A 22,251-nucleotide genomic window follows, 5' to 3' on the forward strand; every position below is an offset into this window, starting at 1 on the left:
CACTTTTTTTCACTCAGCATAATTTCCTTGAGATTCAGCCACATTGTTACCCACATCAACAGTTCATTATTCTTTATTCTGTACCATGGATATATCACAGTCTGTTTAACCACTGATGGACATTTGGGTATTTCCAGTTTGGGGATATTACAAATGGAGCTGTTATGAGCATTTGTGTACAAGTTTCAGGGGGAAAACAAATTGCAAGACTTTTAAGGGAACAAATAGTGTTTGCTTCATCACTGTATCTCCAATACTTTATACAGTACATAGTAGGTACTCAAAAATGTTCATGGAAAGAATGATGAATGAACTCCAATATTGCCTCTAAATACCAGAATGCAAAATAGGACTCATCTTGGAGGAAAAACATATTAGCTGGGCGGGAAAATGTCAGCAAGAGGTCCTGAAAATTGCTTTGCACACTGAAGGAAACCATCAACAAAACAACAAGGCAACTTGTTAAATAAGAGAATATATTTACAAATGATACATCCGATATGGGGTTAATATCAAAATATACAAAGAACTCCTACAACTCAACACCAAAAAACAAAACAAAACAAAACAAAACAAACAAAACACACAGAAACACACACACACACACACACACACACACACACACACACACACACAAATAATCCAATTTAAAAATGGGCAGAGGACCTACATAGGCATTCTTCCAAAGAAGACATACAAATGGCCAACAGACACATGAAAAAATGCTCAGCATCACTTATCATCAGAGAAATGCAAATTAAACCCACAATGAAGTATCACCTCACACCTATCAAAAGAGCTAAAATCAAAATCACAAGTAACAAGTTTGTTTGAGGATTTAGAGAAGAAGGAACCCTCATGCACTGTTGGTAGGAACCCAAGTTGGTGCAGCCACTGTGGAAAACAATGTGGAGGTTCCTCAAAAAATTAAAAATAGAATTAATATATGATATAGTAATTCCATTACTGGGTATCTAGCCAAAGAAAATGAAAACACTAATTTGAAAAGATAATATGCACCCTTATGTTTATTATAACATTATTTACAATAGACAAATTATGAAAGCAGCCAAAATCATGACCATTGATAGATGAATGGATAAAGAAGATGTGGTATAGACATACAATAGAATATTATTCAGCCATGAAAAAAGAATGAGATCTTGGGGCACCTGAGTGACTCAGTCAGTTAAGCATCCAACTTTGGCTCAGGTCATGATCTCACAGTTTATGGGTTTGAGCCCCACGTCGGGCTCTGTGCTGACAGCTAAGAGTCTGGAGCTTGCTTCAGATTCTGTGTCTCCCTCTCCCTCTTCCCCTCCCCCACTAGCACTCTCTCTCTCTTTCTCTCTCAAAAATAAATAAACATCAAAAAAAAAAAGAACGAGATCTTGCATTTGCAACCACCTGGATGGACATAGAGGGCATAATGCTAAGTGAAACAAGTTAGACAAAGACAAATACCATATAAATTTCACTCCTAGGTGAAATTTAAGAAAGAAAACAAATAAAGGAAAAAAAGAAACAAACAAAAAAACAGACTCAAATACAGAGAACCAACTAGTGGTTGCCAGAGGGGAGGTGGGCGGAGGGTTGGGTGAAATACCTAAAAGTTATCAAGAGTGCACTTACTGTGATAAGCACTGAATAATGTATAGAACTATTGAATTATTATATTATACTCTTGAAACTAATATAACCCTGTATGTTAATTATGCGTCAACCAATCAATCAATAATTTAAAAAATTATAAAAAACAGGTCTTGAAAGTTGCACTCATGGTTTTAAATCTATAGCCGTGTTTCAAAGGACACACACACACACACACACACACACACACACCTTTTTCAGTTTGTTTTAAATATTGAGTTTCATTTTAGTAAGATGTTGTTTGGATTAATAAACCACAGCTGAACTTTTTTTGGAACCAACTAAGGAGACTTTCTATTCTAGCCAAAATGGACTAAGAGGGGCTGTGTCTACCCTCCTTCCTAAAACAACAACTATAACAACAATGGCAAAAAATATGAAAAATGGTTTTTAAGACATGGACAGCAGGCAACAAAGAGATCGCTAAGAAATGAGAAGCCAAGGATGTCCAGCTTCTCAGTGCACTGCTTACAGTCTTGAGGGTTTCTTAGCAGAGGCACAGGGAGGGTAAAGTTCCCTGAATTGAGAACACAGGTCTGAAAATATGGGAGGATAGGCGGCCACAGTTCACAGGACGGAGCACCTGGCAGAGAGCTGCTGTGTAAAGAAAGATTTCCTGAGAGCTGAAGAGTCCCACTTGAGAGTTTAGCAGAGTACTGATTTGGGCAAATGTGAGCGGAAACTTCCCAAGGCTAGGTATTCCTTAACTCAAGGCAAAAAGAGATCACACATCACAAAAAGGGAGAGAACCAGTGCTCTTGCCCAGCCTCCTCCAAATGTATTTGGTCAAGTTCTTAGTCTTAAGTACCAAATAGCAGAAAAGATAAGGAACAGAGGAGTTTATTAAACAACTCCACAGGAATGCATCAGCAAATACAAACTATGGAAAGGTCTACCACACAAATACTCCAGTTTCTTCAACAAATGAGGAAAAATAGACGGGGGGGGGGAACCTCTAGATTAAAACAGAAGATAAATAACCATTTACAATGTGTGGATCTTATCTGTATTCCATTTCAAACAGTAAAAAGTCATTATAAAAATTTATGAGACAGTTGGGAAAATCTGAATATTGATTGTGTGTATTTGATAAGATTGAGGAAATATTGACTTCTGGGTGTGGCTTGTTTTATAGATGTGATTCTTTTTTTTTCAGTTAAAAAACAAGTCTTAATCTTATAAAGCTATCTGCTGAAATATTAAAGAATGAAATGATGTCATGTCTAGAATTGGTTTCAAAATAATTTGGGGTGGGGGTAGGAGATGGAAATGGGAATATGTTGAAACAAAGCTGTCCGTGAGATAATAGTTGTTGAAGGCAGGTGTAGTTGTGTGAAAGTTTATTATATATTCTATTTTTTCATATGTTTGGAATTTTGATAATAAAAATTTAGATAAGTAAATTAGAAATACATCAATAAATACATAATAAGCTAAAGCAGTGATTCAGGATCAGAGGTCACAGGTCATGATAAAAACAATTTCTCAGGCATGAAGTTATCAGAGAAGATATTTTACGAGGACACTGAAGACTGTGATTTGCAGCATTCCCGTAATTGAAGACCATATTTTCTCCACATAGAACAACTGGCTTTTAAGCAAGGATAGACCTTCTTTCTGAAAATAGAAAATGCAAGTGGCTGACTACCTAAGTGAGGACACTCAAGGACATCAAAGGAGACCAAAAAACTGGGTCTATAGATGTGGTTGCTACATCTTCCTGTTGTTTTAATAAGGCTGGCTTATGAGAAGTCTAACAGAGCATATGACTGGTATCCTCCCAGAAGCACCCCTAACAACACAGCTCATCCAGTCATGCCTTGCCATGCCCACATTTCCCATTTGCTCATTGTCGCAATTCCACCTTTCATTCACACAGTTTAGGTTTTTGGTTTTGAGATCAGGGAACTGTCCAAAATTTTTTTCTCATTCAAATAATTCATTAGAAAGTATATTTTTCTAGAATCTGGTTGTTTTTACAGTGGGAGGGACACGGTAAGTAGCTTGTGCAAGGTTGTGACAAAAAAAAGTCTCCTCTCTCCTCTTATCTGAATCCTAACCATCCAAAAGGAGATACCCAAATCCAATAAATGGAGTTCCTAAAAAGATGAATGCTACATCTTCCATTTAAAAAAAATTCCTCATGGTCTCTAGTTCAATATCCCACAAATAACCTATACCCTACATTTCTTGAAATGAATTGATGTGCGGACTTTTTATTTTTATTTTTTTTTTAATTTTTTTTTCAACGTATTTATTTATTTTTGGGACAGAGAGAGACAGAGCATGAGCGGGGGAGGGGCAGAGAGAGAGGGAGACACAGAATCGGAAACAGGCTCCAGGCTCCGAGCCATCAGCCCACAGCCCGACGCGGGGCTCGAACTCACGGACCGCGAGATCGTGACCTGGCAGAAGTCGGACGCTTAACCGACTGCGCCACCCAGGCGCCCCAATGTGCGGACTTTTTAAAAAAATCAACATTGGGGCACCTTGGTGGCTCAGTTGGTTGAAGGTCTGACTCTGGCTCAAGCCATGATCTTGTGGTTCGTGAGTTTGAGCCCCACATCGGGCTCTCTGCCATCAGTGCAGAGCCCTCTTCAGACCCTCTGTCCCCCCTCTCTCTTTGCCCCTTCCTCACTTGTGACACACTCTCTCTCTCTCACACAAAATAAATGTTTTATTTTAAATCGCTGTAAACTTTAAATTCTTGGTATATTTTTAGCTAATAATTCTGTCTATAATGTTACTGTACTAGTAATATTATTAAAATATCATGATGCATCCTAATGTTCACTTTTACTAAATCCTGAAAAAGCCATGGGAGCATGGCTTTAAGATATGATTTAAAATCTGATGTGTGCTTTGAAAGCACAATCAGCTTTGGGGACACAAGGCTAGTGAGCATTTTTGTAGACTGGTTACATTTTGTACTGCAAGATGTATTACAGAAATTGTAACTGAACTTTTGGAAATACTTACCACCATTGTTAGAATGTTCATTAGAGTGTTCTTCTTTTTAGACACAGTCTTGCTTATAACGTCCATTTTAAAAGTTGCTACCCAGGCTTATAAAACAAAGTTATAATGTCTTCCCATCAACAGTATTAAAAACATTCATCTCTCAGAAAGTGTTATAAAGCAATTCCACTGCAATGATAATTCAAATATTAAAGTAAATATAAAAAATGATATATTGTATGATAGGATACCAAAAGATTAGAAATTCTTCACAGGACTGTATTTTAATTTCTGATAAAAGCAAAATACCAGTATAGTAACCAGCCACTAGTCATTATGTCACCACTAGTCACTAAGTAAAATTAAATCAATTAAATTTAAATTATGTTTAAAATTCAGTTTTTCCATTGTACTAGCCACATTTCAAACACTGCTACTGGTTACCATACTGGACAGTGCAGATATAGAGCAATGTCCGTCATCTCAAAAAGTTCTTAATGAGTAATGAGAACTCACTCATTGTTAGAGTTTGTTGGAGAAAACATTAGTGAGAAAAGGATGTGCATGTATCAATTTATTTCTACCAAGTCATTTCTCCTTTGGTATAGGAGGCTGAATTAAACCTATAACATTTAAACAGTTTTTCCGAAAATCTATATTCTCATGCAAATACTTAAAATTGTGCCACAAGCAGTGCAATATAGATTTTTTTTCTACTCTTGCTATATAAAGAGACTGGAATTTCAAAAGATTCCACTTGCTCAAGATAGGGAATTATGGCATTAGCCAGTGTTCTTCCCTTCTGATTCACATTTTCTTTCTTTATAAAGATCTATTCTAACCCTGCTCTGCTTCCAAGTTTACCCAGCGATAGCCGAGCCTTTATTTTGTGGCAAGGAATTCCTGTTTAGAGGGCAATACCTAATGCCTCAAACTACACACTTGTAGAGTTTGTTATCTAGCGTAAGAAAACTCATTTCCTAGCCAGGTCCTCCTACCAGGAGAAGAGGCTCTTACACCCTTCCAAAGTGCCAGCAAATTCCTTAGTCTAACACAACTTCTCATCTGTCAGTTCAGAAAGATGCATTTCATAACATATGTAAGCAGACAGGAACATAGAAAGGCTAACTAATACCACACTGTCATGTGGGAAAGTGAAATGCTCCTGCAGGTAGATATTGAACAGGAAGGGTCTGTCTAATTCAGCAGAGAAACTGAGTGAGATCATCTCTACCATTTACGCTTAGTAAAGAACCATGCTGCAAAGGAAAGACAGAAATACAAGAGTAACAAAAATACATGAAAATAGTATGAAAAACTTCCAAACAACAGAGCTAAACTTGAAACATTTAAATGCAACTCCTGAAAACCTTGATGAAAAGTAGTATGTCTATACTTAAAAGCCTAGATGGAAAAGAAAAAAAAAAGACTAGATAAACCACATAGCTAATCCAGATGGTAAAAAAAAAAGCAGTCGATAATTACATAAGTATAGAGTTTTAAGTATTTTCACAAAAGTAAATGAAAATGAATAATTATTTAGTATTGAAAATAATTTGACTTTAAAAGTACAGAGTGCAAATAAGAAAAAAAAAAATAATAAAGTCCAAGTAAAGAAATACTTAGTAGAATATTCCAAATATTTATAAAGTGGATCTTTGTCCAGAATAGTGTGTTGTTTGGAAACAATTTCTACAGTAGATTCAGTAGATTCCATGGTTCTGAAAATTAATTAGAACGCTAAAATTAGCTACAGAAATTAGCTACAAACTAATGAGTTAGCGGAAACAAAAATAAAGAACACAATATGCCAACTTTCCAACCCTTTCTGCAAACAGATTTTTCACATCTTAAAAATTACACTTGTTGTCAGGATTCCTTACATTGTTTAATCTGTAACTTCACCTTTTTGCTCAGTTGCTCGCTCCCTAAGGAAGTCTAAAACCGAATCAACTGTTATAAATGTTTACCAATAAACTACTATTTTCCAATCAGTTTTTTCTTAATCTGTAAAATTTAAAAAGTGTTTATTACAATTAGGTCACTACTCCTGGCACAAGGCCTCTGCAACATTGTTTCTCAGACACTAATGGGTCTTGGAAAAGTTTGAAACTCTCAATTCATTATGACTTTGAGTAGCTGTTTTGTACCTAAGAATGAGAATTGATGGAGAGATTGCGACTAAACACATAATTTTATGAAACATGATGATAAACATAAGGGTTTTGTTATGACGCACATAACAATCAAGAACCTGTTTCTTTTTAGCAAGCTCCTAAAAAGTACCTCCCGTATAATTATTAAATAAAAACACTCACTTATTCAGTACTCAGCTAGCTTTTAAACTCTGAATAAGAGAAGTACACAGTGAGAGAGGTACTTACATGGTTTCCTTGGATACTGGATGATGCCATTCAGGTCTATGTTTTTATCTGAAAGTGGTGCCCTGCGGAGAAATGAGGCTTGGTGAGTGGCTGTTTATACATAGTAAGTAAATAGGAACTTTGTTTATTTTACAAAGCATTTTTTATTTTGACCCAGATTTCTTTTTCTCATCACACCCAGCCCTTGTAAACAGCAATAATATGGTAGAACAGGTACTTTGCACAATTCTTTTTAACACCACTTAAGAAATCATAATTATTAAAGAGAAGCTCAGAATGGCTAAACACAATACTCTTTGGGCTACTTTATATATGTTAACTACTATATTTATGCCGGACATAGCAATGAACACTGCCTGCCTCTCCATTTTCCTTCAAAAGGAATTGTTCTCAAACTGTCAGTACAGCAATTAATTTAAAAAATTTACATAAACGATAAATGTCCTTACCTTAATCAAAGAGTAAGAGACCTCTAGCTTTACCAGTTCCTAAACGCCCACAGTTTTCCACAAACATGAACAGTCATTTTAAATGTAGTAGTAGGGTCCTAGATTCTCAGTAGTTTAAGGGCTACGAGCACACAATTTGACATTCAGTCTTTCAGAGCTACATGCTGTCTAATTTTGGTAGGATGATTAAACCCTCCTATGTGATAAGTTTTAACGTTCTAATATTTCTCTGGATTGAAAAGAACAAATGAGCTACAGCAAAGAATGGCAACTAACTTTAAGGCTTAACACAATTTAATAATCTGAAATGAAGTAAGTGTGTGCTATGTTTCCATTAAAAAGTTTCCAGCCACAATTAATTGAACAAAAACTTGTCTTGTTCCAAGATTATTCTTGGAAATGTAATTTTAAAGTCTGCGTGAAATGAGGAAACTTACTTTTTTACCATATGAAAGCAATCTCATTTTTTAGGAATGATTTTTGGATAGACTTCCAATTTGATATTTTCCATTTGAACTAGCAGCATTGGGGCTTGGAAGGGGGAGGGGAGCGAAGCAATTCTGTGTTCTTTTGCCAACACTGACAAAGGTCTGGTTGTCAGTGATACCTTTACAGCTAAATTTACCCCAGAGTGACAGGAACAGGTGCACCTCGGCCTGCCAGACACTTGTGCACAGGGATCACGCATCTTACGGCTTGACGATCAAGGGGGGAAAGCCTGGGTCTTCATAGAAAAGGAGAAGAGACAAGCGCAGCCCAAACTGGGGGGTTTCTCTTCAAAGCCAGCTGGTCTGGCTTTATTCTACAGGAATTTTTTTACCTGTCAGAGTTTGGACAACAAAGCCCTCAGCAGGTGCTGAAGGGTACAACTTCCTGGAGAAGCAGAAAGGCACTGGTGAGTTTCAATTGCCAAAATATATTTTTTAATCTTTAAAAGTTGATTTTGTTATCTTGGAAGAGGCACTGCTGAGGAACCTACATTCAGAAAGCTGATGAGACCCACTGGAATCAGAGCCAACTAACTCAACAGTGGGTTTGCCTGGTGTAGAAAGTAGAGCTGTTACCATTTGACAATTTTTTACATTCAAAAAAAGTTTTATAGGAAATAACTTTATATTTTGAATGTCGGTCTCTTTCATTACTATCTCCAATATTTGAAAGATGCAGAAGTAATTACACATATGCTATTGGACTATTAAAACAAACACATAAATAACATTTCATCTCTTTTTTATCTAATTCTGTCATAATCTATTCCGAATAAAATGTTATTTTTCAATAAATCAAATAAAAATGTGAAATGGTACATGCTCTTTTCAAACGTTTCATGCGCTACTATTTTTTATGGGTGCATGTGACAGGAATATGATTAAAGAGAATATGAAATGAATTTTATTTATAATACAATTTAAAAACATGTATTGCATAGAATATTTAATAATTAAAAGTGGCAACATTTTCTCATTACTTTACAAAGAGTTTCTTTGGAGAAAAATCTTTGGAATAAACATCGAAGACATTACTAAAGCATGTTTTTACGTCACTGATTTCCAAAATTAGTACATTTATATATTTGGTATTTTTATTTTGTGAATTCAAAAGTTTAGTCAAAAATATTTTTTTCAGAATAGGATTTTAATTAATACAAAACATGGAAAAATAAGACCACATGTCAGGATATATTTTTAAAAAATGATTCTATTTCAAGGACTCATTCTTTTAACTATGATTCACAGCATTTCTCTACAAATTGTTGTATTATACAAATTGAAAACATTTATTTAAGCAAGTAAGGAGCTCAAAGCTAAAGACTATACATAGTAAACATATGAAACCATTTTAACAACCAAATTCCATATTCACAAGCAACATGGGCTAATGAATGTAAACGACACACAGCATACACTGATCAAGAATGCTATAAATTATCAGCCATAAAATCAATTTTCTGGGCTGTGGGGGGTAGAATTGGTGCTTAAGAAGAGAAAGGCTCCTACCAGTATAAATTACTAATATTATGAGGCAATTGTTTTATTCTGATGATCTCATAATAATTTTCAATCTACATGCTTAATACATAGTTCTATAGTAGGAAAATAATAAGATCTGACTTTTTTTAATGACCACTTCATCTAAAACAATTTTCAAATCAATGATGATATGGATTAGCCACAAATTTATAAGTATCATACTCTTTTAGACTGACTTCGCTGCCGTTTTAAAATTATTAACTATTTGCGGTTTAAAAAATTACCGGAAATGATCCTCCCACCCAAAAAATCTAATATTTTTAAAACATAATTTAAAAAGTAAAACCCAAGTCTGATTTTCATTGTAAATTATTACATGCAGAATATGGTTCATAAAAGTAAAGTATATTTTGTTTTTTAAAAAGGAATATAGTGTGGTGTCAAACTGCTATTTTTGTGTGATATTCTATCATCTTCATTATATTGATTCTGGCACCTAAGTAACTCCAGTCACTGCACTTTTTAGATAACTTCATTAGTCTCTTAAAAAATGAGTATGTACTGCGTGCACTTGATATTTCTGTTATTTATCTAGTCTGTTAAACTCTATATTCCTAAAGAATCAGAGCATTTGCTTTTAGAGACAACTACTGCAACACTGAATATACACTCTTAAGTCAACTTTAGAATTACATTCGTTAAGTGTTCATGTGCATTACTATATTGACTATAATTAATATACTGTTTGTCATGAACACTAAATATAAGCCATATAAAATCTTCTTCCAATCTCTTTTTTATGACTCTTGTGAATTATTTGTGACTGAACCTATTAGAAACAATATTAGGTATAGCCCAAATATTTCTAAATAACCAAAACTTGTCATTTTAACCATGCCCTGAACTGTGAGAGTAATCTAAACTTCCATGGTTTTTTTTCCTGTAATTATGAAAAGAAGCTTTAATTCCTAGATCAACATGCAGGTACACGTTCGTCCTTTCTGGTAAACCCTCAACTCTTGTGTCACAAAAATACCTATACCAACCCCCTCAATGTAAGGAAATGGTTTCTTTTAATAAGTCTTAGTCAGAAATTATGACTGAAAGCTGCATTGACTTATATGTGTACTAAAAGTTTAATTTAAAAAAAATTGTTTTTAATTTTAAGCCTTATTTGCAATGTATCTTCAAATCTTAAGGATGGCCTTTTCTATTTATAGTAGAGAAAAATTAATTATTCTCCTGTTTCAGAAAGACATTTGAAAAACATTTTGTTTACCCATATATTCACAGGGAAAATTTTGATTTTCCCAGCAACTAACTTCAACAAATTATATTGTGAATATCAATCTATTTAATTTCAGGACAATGAAGCTTCCAACTAAAATGGTTTACTTATAAGTATTTAAAGAAACAAAAATACTTTGGCAGCTTTACATGTATCTCCTCATTGACCAGCCACCTGACTGACAGCTGTCAACTGTCTGTGGGCCAAATGTAACCCAGTAAAGATAAAAATTACATATTACTCATCCCTGTTGATAATACCTGGTGCCAGTAAGGTTTTCAAACAGGAATAACTAGACCATAGATATAAAGAAGTAAAAAGGGAATCATTTCCACCACCTATCATTCTGTCTTTGTCATTAATTTATTTCCCCTTCCTTTTCTACTTACCCCACTTCTCTTGATGCCCCTATCTCACACCTACAAAGAGTTAACTTCCTTAAAGGGACTTCAGATATACGGAACAAGTGTGTGACCATGAAAATACTGGGCAGTCAGGTAATGGTGCCCACACATTTCTTTCAATCAAATCTTTTGAGCCCATGGAGTGTTTGAATTGTGGGAAAGAGCCTTTGATGCTTTCAACTACTCGTTTTTAAAAAAATGAAATGGAAGCACAAAAATAAAATTTACCCAAGGTCACCAACATGAGGACGTAGATGTAGACTTGGATCTATCTCCCAACTTCATATCCAGAGATTTTTTTTTCTATTAGACTTTAAACATGCGGACAATGAAACTATAAGTAAAAGAGAGCACATGGAAAATTAATGTGAGTGACATTCCTTTGGGGAACTATTTTCAGCCACCAGACCTAATACCTTATTGGAGAAATACAGTTTTATCAGAGCATATTAAAATGTTGCTTTTAAAAAAAGAACATAAACACATTAAAATATCTATAGTACAAATTCTTTTTTAGATTCTCTTTGCTATTTAAACTGATTTCCAAACTGAAAATATTTATGGTGTATATGAAACAGCAGAAATAAAAAATAATCAATGACAATGTATATGTTTAGAAAATGAACACAGGAATCAGAAGTTCAGGTTGAAAATTTTTTGAAATATTAGAAAATAATTAAAAATACCAAATGTACCAAAGCATAAGCATACGCACATTACCTAAGTACGGAACATGTTAAACAGTTCATAGAAGTGACTCAACAATGAACTAGCACACGTGTGTGTGTGTGTGTGTGTGTGTGTGTGTGTGTGTGTGGTGTATGTGTGTTAATTACAAAACCTTCTAGACCCCAGAGGGCTCATCAGCAAGTGTTTCCAAACAGCTCAGAAATTCTATGACTCAATAATCCTGTATTAATATAAGTATCTGATATTTATTCAAATAATTATTATATTAATATCTTATATTGCTATAATATATTGTGTTGACAATGCTGCCCATCATACGGATTCGATCAAGGTCATGAAAATATATTCATACTAAATACTTTATTCTTTTCTGACCCTCTAGAAAAGAAATCATTTAGGAGATAACTACCATGTTCTGAATTTAAAAGGATTTATTTTAACCCAGAGCTTTGGAGCTGTATCTGCCTGTGAGAAGTGTTTGCTTTAAAGCCCGGACAAGCAAATGAATTTTTTTAAACGGGGGAGGGGGTCTTAAAACATTGCTACAGGATATGGGAGGAAATCGTGGACAGGATTTCCCTGCAAGGGATTGGTCTAAAATAACCTCCAACAGCTCTATGATACCAATTAGCAACTAAATTATACAATATATCTAATTTTACAAATGTATTTGCTTATTCCATTACATTTAGTCCAAATCAACGTTAGTTATTAATCAGCAAATCATTTAACAATATGCAACAACAGTATGCAAAGCAAAATAATCAGTAAATGATGTCCATTTCTAACAATTGTGAAAGGCAGGGATGTCAAAGCAAAATATGCAAAATCATAAGACTTTTAAATAAATCCAGTCATCTCCCTACATCTCAAAGGGGTGTTAGTGAACGTGAACGACTTGTTTCTCGTTTGCCTTTGAAAGATCTTAAGTGTTTTCTTGTTAGAGCTGAAGAGTACTGTCCAAAGAACACCAGAGCAGAAGTAGGCAGCTGTGAGCTGTAATCTCTATTTCACTGCTCAGTAATTTTGTGACTGGAAACAAGTCATGTAATCTCGGGGAGGATACCAAATGGATGTGACTCTTTGCTGGGCTATGTGTAAATCATCGCAAAAACAGTTCTAGTTATCCAGTAAAAAGGTGTTACCGCTGCTTCATGTGAAGTCCCAAAAGGATTTTGCACAATATTCGTGGGTTTTTGTCTCCACTGGCATGCCCTGCCCCCTCCCTACTGCTGAAGAAGCCCACCACATGGCCGCATTCCAAATAATTAAAACTAGCACCAGTTTTTAGCTTCTGAGATGAGTAGCGAAGACAAAATCACTTTATAATACATGACTGATCAGCTAGCCATATTTTTTTCCCACTTAGGTACCCCGGTAGCAAAATATGAAAGGCCTCACCCTCAAAATTATATTATCACACATAGCTTTGAAGTTTTCAGTACAATCTATAAGGCTGAGTTGACACAAACAAACTTAATCGCCATTTAATGTTTTTAGTTTTATAAAATGGGACATTTTAAAAAATGAAAAATTATATATATATATATATATATATATATATATATATTTATATATATTCACCACACTTGGTGCTGTAAGCCAGCTTGAGAACATGTTTGTTCATCTCAGAAAAATGCTGGAACAAGAAACAGGCTCATCAGAGAACCCCTAACCTGGAGTGTTAAAAATATCTGGATCCAAGAGAGGTTAATGGCAGCAGCTGGCTATGCAGAGAAGTTAAAAGGCTGGGAATAGGGATCCCCATGTTGCCTGGGATGGCAATGGTGTGAAGGCCCTACAAGATTGCATGGCAGGCAAAGGTACTTATCAAGATCATAAGGAATATTTGTTTTAGTTGAAAATCTTTTTAGTGAAAAGCCACATTTCTCACGTGATTGTGAACAGGGATTGTGATTGTGGTTGCAGGGAATCTAGGCTTATTAAAATAGGAATGGGCTCGCAGCTCAGGTGTCACTAACAGTAGAGGTCACTGGATCTGGAACCCATTTTACAGGTTTTGCTAAGATACCAGGATCTAAGAGCACAGTTCATCCAGAAAAGATAAACACTACCCCTCAGATATGTAAAGATGAAGAAAGGCACAGAAATTTGAAAGTATTAGGTCCCCATATTGCTTAATGGGTTTTCTAATCACAATGGGCAGAATATACATGGCATGTCTTTTTTGATTGTTTACAACATGAGCAAAGGGAGGCAAAAGAAAGAAAGATTCCTATAATTTTGACCTCTCATTGTTACTATTTTGAAAGGTGTTCACTAATTTAAAGGTTCCATAAAACTTAAGATTAGTTGAGAGTGTGGGAACAAATAATGGAGAAGGTTATGGAATTAGAAGACTTTGCAGATCTTATCATCACCCTCACCCTTAGGCAGTGGCTGCAAACAAAATAAACATAAGAAACACCTGAGGAGCTAGTTACTATGCAGATTCCTGAGGTTCTTGCTCAGGGGATCTGAGGTGAAGCCTAGGAATCTGAGCAAATCTGAGGCCCTCTGAAAAGTTGTTCTCTAGAACAAGAAAATTGTGGTAGATTGTTCAGTCCTCATCAGAGCCTTCTTCAAGAGGGTTGGTTCTCTTGCTCTTCGCTAGCAAGAAAACCAGCACCTAGTGATCTCAGGTCCCGAGAGATCAAAGGAAGCATATGGATACAGCCACAGAAGTTTTATGTCCATTTTTATTTACTGTCAGTTACATTTGCACTTAAATAGTTTAATTATTTTTATGTAGATTGGCAAACGATAAATTTCACCCAACACCAGAGATAAGCCAAAAATCATTCTCAAGTTCTACTTGAGTTTCAGGCACTAAATAAAACGACTTGAAATATGAAAAATGGCTTGAATTGACTCTTCAGAAAAGTCATTTAAAAATAGCACAGACAGTGCTTTTTATGAGAAGTACATAAGCAAATACATTCAAGTTTTAGAAAACTCAGATGATCATCCCTGACCCAGGGAGTTTAGAAGGCTAAGGCCCAGCAATAATGTAAGGGAACCCACAGGCTTTATTCTCCAGTGTGCAAACTGTTTCGTGGCCATACACTACCCAAACTAGAATCTCACAGGTACGCAAGGATGAGGTGAGAATGTGTGGAATGTGTAGATGGATGAACATAAATCCTTCAAAAATAGATAAAGAGCACAAGCACATACTTTATTCACTGTGAGTCAATCATTATTGTAATCAGAGTAATTATAGTGATTAATAACAAAAACATAAAAACTCTTCTATGACCATATTATCTGTAGCACACATCATCAATTATTTAGAAATAAGTTCCCTTGTTAAAAGTTTTTTTATTTTGAAGTTATTCAAATAAATAGGAAAGTATTATTAATAATATTCCATGATTCTGAAATAGAAAATGTAACTTTCCAAAGCATGAAAAAAAATTTTGATTGTTAATAACCAGTGGTGTGTGTTTATGTGAGTGTGAGAGTGTGTGTGTGTGTGTGTGTGTGTGTGTGTGTGTGTATGTTTATGGCTATACTGACTTTATAACTGAAAATAAAAAATTTACAACTGAAAATGAAAAGATGGAGCCGAAAAGATGAAGGACAAAAGGGAACCACATGGAAAAGACAGACTTAAATCTATTGATTAGCTATTTCACTATTGCTAAAGGGGTCAAAGGGAATAAAAAAAGAAGATTGTAGAATGTTTCCTACTTACCCTTCTTTAAATAGTGCTCAAAATCTTTCACTTAGAATCAAATTTCTTCATTTATGAATTTCTTCAGAATACAATATGAAGTACATTTGATATGGATGTTCCATATTTACAGGTTTAATGCCATACAAAGTTGGGAAATATTTAATTTACATGATTCATCTCTGCCTATAGGAAGATGCTTTATCTGTGATTTCATAGAAGTGATAAAGAGTAGAATGTATTTTGTCCTCCAACCCTGAACCTCTCTCCACCCCTTCCAGATTCTAACCTTCATCCAGGGACCAAAACACATTCTCATCACAGGGTTCGTATATCCCTTTCAAGACATTTTTGGAGAAATAGTCACTAATTACACCTCTGATGACTTTTGGGGGGCAGAAGGGAGTGCACAAAGGGTGAGACCAAGTGACAACATGGTAGCTATGGCACAAGGGACATGCAGCAACTGTGTGCCTCCTGTGCAAAGAGAGAATAGGAAAAGAGACTGGAACAACAGGTACTAAAGTGTTATTATATTTCTTAAAAAAAATAAGTAGACAAATTTTCAAGGAGCATCATGATACTTTGCTCATAGAGAATTCATCCTCCGATCACAATCCCTTCAAAAAAATAAAATTTTTCTTCAAGTAACAGCCAGGCTTCCCACTTACCCCCAGGGCTCACTTACATGTCAGCAAAGTGGGAGGGACTTGAGACACTCAGAAAGTCTCCTCTCTAGAGCATCTCCTGACCAGCTGGGCAGGGAATGTATGGAATTTGTGTAATCATGGATACTCCTTTGGATAATGAACTCCTTCCAGAAAACTTTTGAAGAGAAGTTCACGGAAAGGAGTAACACACTGAGAGTGTGTCATGAGGTAAACTGTTGGAGTGGCTGGCTTCTTGGATAGAACATAGTCCAGGAGAAGACTGGAGCATAAAGAGGCTGCTGAGGAATCAAAGGATCTTGTGGGTCACATCAGCGAAAAGCTGTGAGGAGACAGAGACACTCAATAAAGAGCTATTATTGATTTTAAAAATTGCTGCTGGGTGAATAGTGTATGCCAGAGTGAAAGAGGACAAGTTGAAGGTGAGTATAGGGAGGCTGGTGACACAAAGACAAACTTCAGCAACCTTACAATTTTGCCTATACCACACACATAATATTGATCTAAAAACACTTAAAAACTCAGATTTAATAAGAAGGTACTACTTCTGTGTATTTATGGGAAGCCTCTTTAAATTTAAGTGTAAGAATATGTCATCAATAAGCAGTCTAGAAGATGTCTGACATAACTAAAAAATAAACCTTTGGAGCCTTATTCTGAGCAAAGTCTGATAGAATCAAACATGTACACACACATATGTTTCTCTGAAAAGAATACCAAACAAGGCTAATATAAATTGGCAACCCCAAAATGTAAGGCTTCTTGGTATAAAATATATTGGTTTAATCAACATACTATCCTAAATGTTGTATATTTATTTCAAATATAAAAAGATGTATACTGAAATAAAAAATGCTTTAAGCATGAAAGCTGACAGAAAAGGAAACATCTTCTAAAATATCATTAGATAAATGAGACATTGAAATGTTTTTCAGGAACACGGAGCAGTCCTTGAAAGTGAAATAATATAACATTAGCTAACATTTATTGAGCAATTTCTACATGCCAGGCACTAGGTAGGACTACACCTCCTCTCAGCAAAATTATCATCCTGTGTAGATCCTGCCACTTTCCCTATTTAATAACAAGGGCACTTAGAAAATCGAGTCAAATGGTTATTAAGTGCCTGAGCCTGGATTCTAATCCAGGGTCTCAATTACCCTTCTCTGCCTGTTGAACATTCCTTGAAAAGGTGTTTCCCAGGATGTTCATACATAACATGTAACTTCGAATTAGTGTAACTAACTTTTTAAAAATGTATCTGATTTAATAGTGCTACTTGCCAAAATGTCTCCTTACAGGCTACACGTTCACATCAGAAATACCATTGTAAATCCCCTTTTGTATCTACAATTAGTGTCAATTTCTGTGCCAGGTAACAAATAATCTGCTTTATAATCACATCATAGTTTCCATGAAGCCACCTTGTTCACCACTTTTGGCTTGGATGATAATGATTTGCCAACAAGCAAACTGTTAAGGCTGCATAGCAAACCCCTAGAGAGATTTCTATAGCGACTGATGCTAAAGACATCATTACTGAAATAAGCAAACAACCTCCTAAGCTGTCTACCTTAAAGAGAATGACACACGTTATGACATGTATTTGTGAAATATTTTCTGGTGGGAAAAAAAAATCGATTATATCACCCCCTGATATCATCATCCCCATAAATGAGCAAAGGTTATAAGTCTAAGGAAGCAGTACAGCATCATAGCTAAGGGCATCTAGTGGAAACAAACCAACCTAGGTTCATGTCCTTTGTCTGGCACTTATGACCTATTAGACCCTGGGCAAGTAATGTCACCTCCTTAAACTTAAGTTGTTAAAATATGTAAAATGGAGAAAACTGTAGTGTCTATCTGAGAGGTTGTTGTTTGGATAAAAAGAAAAAAGTTTATAAAACCATTAATACAATTAAATCAATTAAAGCAGTTAATACAAGACGAACAAATAGCGAATGGCCATTAAATCTTTGGCACTTTAAATTGATTTCTTTCAACTGTCATTCTAATAAGATAGTATTATTTTTGCACATATACTACAAATAGCATTGTATTACAAATATGAATATTATTCACATTGAAATACTTAACTATAGATTTAGTAAAAAAAAAAAAATTATCTATAGGAAATCAGACCTCTTTGGTTTGGGTCTTTGTCACAGTGAAGTAGAATATACTGGTAAAACAAACTAGTGTTAAGCCCTGACTTAAATTTAAAAGTTCTATTGCATTTTACTTTTAATTTTCATCATAGTCCAAAATAATTTAGAGAGACTTCATTTCTAACGATAATTAATTCTCTTTTTTCCTAGTAAATTAGAATATGGATATAATTACGTATCTCCTTATTTTCAAAGCTAGTATGATTGGGAAGCATTTAATCTATACATGATCTTGTCTTCTTGAAAAAAATTGTATTATTTTCCTTAGATTAAAATTTTAGGTAAAAAAAAAAATATTTAAGAAGTAACTTTAAAAGCTCTCAACTGGGGCGCCTGGGTGGTGCAGTCGGTTAAGCATCCGACTTCAGCCAGGTCACGATCTCGCGGTCCGTGAGTTCGAGCCCCGCGTCGGGCTCTGGGCTGATGGCTCAGAGCCTGGAGCCTGTTTCCAATTCTGTGTCTCCCTCTCTCTCTGCCCCTCCCCCGTTCATGCTCTGTCTCTCTCTGTCCCAAAAATAAATAAATGTTAAAAAAAAAAAAAATTAAAAGCTCTCAACTAAGTAAAATACCATCTTTCAGAAAATTACCTAGAGAGATAAATAAAACAAGGTACATTTTGCAGTGAGGTGGCTTTATTCTCTCCTTTCGAGATTTCTTTGTCTTATTTTGGTGTTCTTAATAAGGAGAGTTAGCAGGAATAGGAAATACCAGATATAAATTGTTAACTGTTAACACTTTCTGAGTCCTTTTTTCTTCTTTAATACATATTTACACCAATTGAAATCAATAGAAATCATACACATCCCAAGTGGGATTTTATTTAAAACCAAAAATGCAAAATGTCTATGGCGTCCGTTTTGCCCGAAGCAGCAAACAGGCCTCTAGACATAGCTGTAATGTTGACCATGCATCCAAGAGAGAACAACCTCTAGGTCTCTCTTGAACAGAATGCTCCATTAGGCATTCCATGGGCCCCCCCTTCCCGGAAGGCCTCGGCCCAGCCCCATTGCCATAGATGGCCATCAGACATTTGGAATGACATCAGGAGATAATCTGAGCAGGCTCTGCCCTAAAGAATTCAAGCTAGCAGGAGACTGAAGATATCAATGTCTTCTTGGCTGACAACAGCATTCCAAAGGTCAACCAGGGTGAAAGAGGATGGACTTGGAGTTTCTAGTGCCTTTTCAACAACCAAGCAGCTAACAAGTATAAAGAAGCATCCCTTAAGACCAAAAAAAAAAATAATAATAAAATAAGACAATGAAAGTCTGGAAGTATACTAGAGACACTATGCCTATGAAAAGGAAATAAGAACGTATACCCCTTTGGTCAGGGAATTTTAGGACTGAAGAGATCTCTACCCCTTAAAAATAAAACTGACGAAGTTCTCATCCTGAACTTGATGGTGTAGAAGTTGAAATTCTTCACAGGAGAGTAAGAATGGCTTTTATACAGTTTGCCAATTTCCAGTCTTGTGCTGTATGTTGGGTGGCTCACTGAATCCTCATAACGAAGTTTAAGAGTATGTTCCACATTTTATAGATGGGGAAACTGAAGCAAAGGGAGGTTCCATAACTTGTACCTGATAGTATCTTCATCGAATTTGAGGAAGCTATGCTTTGGTAACAACCCTCACCTGACACTCCCTCCCCCCCCCCCCTCCCGACCTTAAGAGTGCTTTTTAGCTCGTACTTTAAAAGGATAATTCCATTTCCTCAGAATTTTTTAAGTATAAATAAGAACGTTAATCCAACTAGTCTCTTTTAGAAGACGTCATATGAAACTATGACGCTACCAAGAATATATTTTTAGTTTGGGTGACAGTGCTATTCCCTCACACACTTTATTCTTACTAGAATTTCTTCCTAGAGGCGTGCTTAGAAGTATTTTCTCTTCTAAAAGGGTACTGCTGTGGAAAATCTTCCATCAGGCCCCTTTTCTGTAGGGTTCATTTGCCTTAGCCAACCCCAGGCAAGGTGCCCTCGTCTGGCGCAAAGTGTACTAGATAGACCCGCTCTGGTGACCTTATCTTTTTTCTAAATTTATGGCATCGTTTGGGGGTGCATCTCTTAACTTCTCCGGGCCCCACTTGTTTTCCCTGTGAAAAATTAGGTGCTTGTGTTAAATGTTCCCTAGACCTCTTTCAGAAGAAGATACGGAAATTCTGACTTTAAAACTTTCCACACTGGTGCCAGGAAATGCAAATGCCAAGAGTGTCCTAAAATTTGGCTGGTATCATAAAGCAGATTCTTTCTTTCTTTTTTTTTTTTTAACCAGCATTCATTTAAAACTCTAGAGCAGCACATTCCAATAGAACTTTATGCAATGATGGCAATGTTCAACATCTCGCAGTCAAATAAGGTAGCCGCTAGCTGCCTGTGGCTACCGAGCACTTAAAATGTGGCCAGTATAACTGAGGGACTAAATTTTAAATTTTATGTAATTCGAATAAGCTTAAAGAGCCATAGGCGGCTAGCGGCTACCATATTGGTAGCAGCTTACAGCTTCAAGAGAATGACAATATAAACACTTCACACCTTTGATTTATTCAGCCGAGTACTTGACAATGCCTTTGGAGCACTGATCTTTCCACCACTCTTGCTGCCCTTGATACAGCTCCACCGGCCGATCAAAGGACAGCCGAGACATTTGCATTTCGTGATGCCATTTCTGCAAGAGTCCCAGGCACTGCTCTCACGTGCTAACAAATAAAGGGACGGCAACGGAAAGGAAGTTTAGGGGGTTTCGTGTCTTTTCTCCCTAGACTCCCATTTGTCGTGTAGCTTGCGGCCTTTCCCTAGCCAAGACGCGCACAGACCAACGAGGCAGCTCAACTACCAGAGCCAGCAGTTGGCTGTTAGTTTTTTTTTTTTTAAAATAATCGTGTAGACCCTGAGAGATTGGGCTATAAAATCCAGCTCTGAGACCGCGTCCTTTCCTATTGGTCCGTCAGGTGAAAAACCGGGCTGACTGGCGGGCCAGGGGCGGCGGCCGGACCCGCGCCTGCCGCGCTCCCTCTCCCCCAGGCGCGCACACCACTCCGAGCACGCGGGGCGGCCAGGGCCGCTGGACGCCGACCGCGTGCCACCGCTTTGTGCACCGTGCGTAGGTGGGTTTCCTGGGCGCCAGCCTCGGGACTCAGCCCCAGCTCTCCGGGGTCGTCTTTCTCCAACCTGGGGGAAATAGCCCCACGATCCCCAAACCAGATGAGCGCGGCAACTCCCCAACACCGCCACCGAGCGTTTCTAGGGCCCACCCACCACCGTGGCGCCCTCCTCCCATTCTCCACAGCCCACCACGCGGCCTCGCCGCCAAACCAGCAGCCGCCTTCCCCCGAGCCGTGACATCCCCCTCAAGACACAAGCCGGCACGCTCCCCGCCGAGACAGCCCGCCCCCGCTCCGCGCACCCAGGCCCACAGGCCCCCGGAGGGCCCGGAGCCCTCCTCCTCCTCGCCCGTGGCGCACGCACGTGGCGCACTCACCCCCTACTAGCTGCCTCGGAGCTCTAGAAACACTCCCGGGAGGGAGCCCCCGCCCCCTCGGCTCCGTCCGCTCGGAGGAAAGTGGGTGGGGGCAAGCGGAGACGGGCTGAGCTGGAGTAGGTAGGTCGGTCCGCTCCAGAGAAAAGTGGGTGGGGGGAAGCGGCGATGGGCAGAGAAAGGAGTATATAGGTGGAGAGCGGTGTTGGAGGGGACGACCGGCAATAATTGGATGGCGTTGCGGCTGTTGCGCCCCTGTGAACGCCCAGCCAGCGCGGATTCACTTTTCACACAAATCACCCGGAGGGATTGTTGCTGCCTGCAATCAATAACTCAGCGGAGTGAGCTGCTGAAACCAGAGGCGTCCTCTGTCTGGGTCTTTAAGGGGCCGTCCGAACTGAATTCCAGCCCTCTGCTTCCCAGACAAAGAAGGGGGCACCAAAACGCAAGACGAGATTTTTAACCC

The 22,251-nt window shown here is 37.3% G+C and overlaps 1 protein-coding gene and 1 long non-coding RNA gene across 4 annotated transcripts in view; one reads left to right on the forward strand and one right to left on the reverse strand.

Annotated features, from left to right (window-relative positions):
- The window catches only part of LOC147584290 (uncharacterized), a 118,180-nt gene extending 95,975 nt beyond the window's left edge, over positions 1 to 22,205 (reverse strand). Inside the window, exons 1-3 of one of the 2 annotated variants that reach the window (XR_015248159.1) lie at positions 21,789 to 22,205; positions 11,332 to 11,437; positions 6,993 to 7,054 (exon numbers count right to left, since the gene is read on the reverse strand). This is a non-coding gene — a long non-coding RNA (uncharacterized LOC147584290). Of the gene's footprint in view, positions 1 to 6,992; positions 7,055 to 7,441; positions 8,351 to 11,331; positions 11,438 to 21,788 lie in introns of those variants that run through there. The other variant, XR_015248158.1, reaches the window with a different exon arrangement.
- Positions 8,160 to 22,251, forward strand: part of MEF2C (myocyte enhancer factor 2C) — a 173,373-nt gene continuing 159,281 nt past the window's right edge. For both annotated transcript variants that reach the window (XM_086696994.1, XM_086697001.1), the window contains exon 1: positions 8,160 to 8,336. The gene's annotated coding sequence lies outside the window, so the exon portion shown is untranslated. The remainder of the gene's footprint in view (positions 8,337 to 22,251) is intronic.

Source organism: Puma concolor, chromosome A1 (assembly GCF_028749965.1).
Source record: "Puma concolor isolate L17-30 chromosome A1, mPumCon1.1.hap2, whole genome shotgun sequence".
Classification (NCBI taxonomy): Eukaryota; Metazoa; Chordata; class Mammalia; order Carnivora; family Felidae; genus Puma; species Puma concolor.